This window comes from Lolium rigidum, chromosome 4, assembly GCF_022539505.1.
Source record: "Lolium rigidum isolate FL_2022 chromosome 4, APGP_CSIRO_Lrig_0.1, whole genome shotgun sequence".
NCBI lineage: Eukaryota > Viridiplantae > Streptophyta > Magnoliopsida > Poales > Poaceae > Lolium > Lolium rigidum.
In genome coordinates, this window is record NC_061511.1 from 77370006 (window position 1) to 77373419 (window position 3414).

Consider the following 3414-nt stretch of genomic DNA (forward strand, 5'->3'; position numbering starts at 1 on the left):
ATCCCGATGAAAACGCCTCATAAATCCTACTCCCTCTGTCTCAGTTTACTAGGCGTCCCCGTATCCCTAGGTCGCTATTTCGACCTATATAATTTAAATTATATAATGCAAAAATTATATCATTAGAAAATAGAACATCTAAATTTTTTAATGATATAATTTTTATAACGTATAACTAATGCTAACTTGATCAAATTTACGATCTAGGGGTACGTGCACGCCTAATAAACTGTGAGAGAGGGAGTAGCAATTACCATCGGAAACTGCTCCATGGAACTCATCCGTCACCACCACCATCATAAAAATCAGGCCATGCCGCGCCCAACACCAGTCCGTTTGTCGGTTCGCATAGGTCGGGCAGCACACAACAGATGTGTTAGTCAGGAAGAAGCCGTCGTCTCCAGGACGCCACCAGCCCTGATTGGTTTCAAGGGATCTAGGATCGAGTACATAGCGACTCATGGATGCGGGCAGTCCTGGTAGCAACGCCACCATCCCTGATTGAGTACATCTCTTTTGTCTACCTGCATCATGTCTTCCACTCCCCTCATATAGCGATTACTGGGTCTGAATCATTTACTCTCAAAGTCTCAACGATGGTTTGCTTATTCACAGGTTCATATATCTCTGTCATCTAGGTCTCCGGCCATCCGTCTGCATATTCCTGGATTCCTGGTTATTTTATTCTGTATGTGCGAAACTGAGATTTGCAGTTCCCATAAGATGTTGTAACTGAGCTATTTCATATGATTTATGCAGATCATTTGGATTTTGGTTAGCTAATTCTCCCAGTCAGCTTAGGTACTTCCTTCTAGGATCACTACCTGTCATTTATGAGGTGTCGCACGGCTCATGTTAATAGAATCTTTGAAGCAATTCAAAACGGATTCTGCAGGGCTATTATTTGATTGTTATATATCAATAGATGAAGGCGAAATTAAGTTCAGAACTTCAAATGTCAGCATGTATTTGTCTTACACCTCAAGGCTATATATCATGTATTCCCACATTCTGAAAGCCTATCTGTTATTCTCCTTAGACACACTCAATCACTTCGGCTTTGCTCTGATATCTGCTATTTCTATGGTTGAGGATGCATGCTATATGAAAGAATTGGTTAACACGTTGTTTGATTGGGGGCCTTTTGAGATTCAGGATAAGATATTCCCGCCTGAACTACCTAGATGAGTTGTTGGTAATGGAAATATAAACTGTTGTCCTACAAAATTTTGGTACATCTTTGCTCAATTTGTCCATATACGAGCAAATTAACTCCATTACACTGCACATATTCTTCAGGTATGAATTACAGGACCAAATGTATTTTGCATGATATGTGTATTATTATCTCAAGTAGATGTTATTTATTGCTGTCTTGAATACAAAACTTATATATTTTGGCAGGCTGAAATACTCGATTGTGGATATATATAGGTAGACCCATGTTGTTGTCTACCTTTTCTTTTGAATAATGTTGTTTTGCCATGCTTATTTTAGTGTTAACTTTAGATCGTACTCTATGACAATAATGTGCTATCCATATGAAATATTGATTTGATGATATTACCATCATCATGCTTCAGATTTATACTGGACAAACATGTGTTCTACTATTGTTTAAGATTCATTTTGCATCCTAGGTGGTAAACTCAATATGCAAAGTGTTTCTTCTACATGTCCGGGAACATGAAACAAAGATTATAGGTTTTGCCACGATTATTTGCATAACCGGCAATAATAGGAAATTTGTTTAACAAATTTGTTTTCATATGCAAGTGGGAAATGCATTGTCGTGGATAAACATGCCCATAAATCTACCAAGTAATACGCATGTATGTTTATTTTGAAAAATATAAATATTTTTTCAACCTATGCTTCTTATGAATAAAAGCATATCGATCCATACATTTCATTGCTTCTTATGAATAAAAGTGTTTTAGTTTATGCCTTTTCGTTCCCATAGATGTCCGCAGCAACGCGCGGGGAATCATCTAGTTTTACTAAAAAAAATCAGAATTTTCTGAATATTTTTGTTTTTAGGTTTAAAATCAGAGATATTTAAAATGTTGGATCTCAGATGGATGGTAGATGGTGACACCAAGTCACAATAAGACTTGGAAGCATTAAGTCACTGAAGCTCTGTCCGACGGCATCTCTCATGTGTCAATGGCGACGTGGCCGGCCTCTCTACTGCAGCGGAGCCGGGGTTTTGACCTCACTTACGGCCACGTCGGCAGTCTGATCATGGGCTTGACCGTTGCCTGATTCAGATCGAGTGACCAAGCATATGTACATACGACAAAAAATACGGAAGTATATTGGTCTGGAAGTGTGTTTAAATGGCGGTAATGGCAAATTCCCTTCCAAATAATAGATGATTCTTAATCCCTCCAACTTGCAATCTAAAAAAAGACATAGAATGATTTAATTTCCTATTTTACATTCTGCCTTGATGAGAGCATTACTGAAAGAACACTGAATTCTGATTCTAACAACGGCCGTGAGATATTCTTGTGAAAACTCTGAACCGTCGAAGCTACTTAAGTACACCTACAGTCTGGAAAACAAGGTTCATTGGACTAAGACTGAGTTCTGGGTATGTACCTAGATTGATAGCCTCGGGGCTTTTCGTGAGACAAATACGGTGGCGAGTCTCCACAAACATTTGGCAGGTTATAATATGAGGTCAGCACAATATTCGGGTCAAACCTTTAGAAAATTATCAGAACATATAGTTTCTTTAAGTTACTTACTCCTAGATGGGAATCAGATCCCCTACAGACATAAGAGAGTAATAATGTGACACGAATTTAACTTTTGTGAAAGATGTTATTTAAGTGGAAGGGGCCCTAAACAAATACAAAGATGTCTATACAAAATAGGGTTCGGCGTTGACTCGAAATGTGAAGACAAGAATAAGCCAGTAATAATGTTACCATATACAAAGTTAACACATTTATATTGTGGCTCATGGCTATCTAATTGTGGAGAGGTACACAAATGCATCAAGATGTCCAACCTATCAGTTTCTTGTCTACTCAAAGGAAACAAGAAAATTATGTCCAAGAAAAAAACTAGTCTACTTAGGAAATAAAAAATATTACGTGGGAGAAACATATCTCATCTACTCTCGGAACAAGAATAAAGCGTCAGAGGAACAAATTTGTCAACTCAAGGAATAAGAGTATTATGTTCGAGGAACACATCTTGTCTACTGAGAGAACACATCAAGTTAAATCAGATGGGCGGGACGGAACAAATGATGTTCTGATGATTATACTACGTTGGCCTCACAACACATAGGCCTTTCCACAAAATCCTAGACACTTAATGGCCCGGTTATGCCTCGAAACCATCAAGCTCACTTTTTTTTTGAGGTTAAACAGTGGGTTTCCCCACTGTGTATTTTATTTA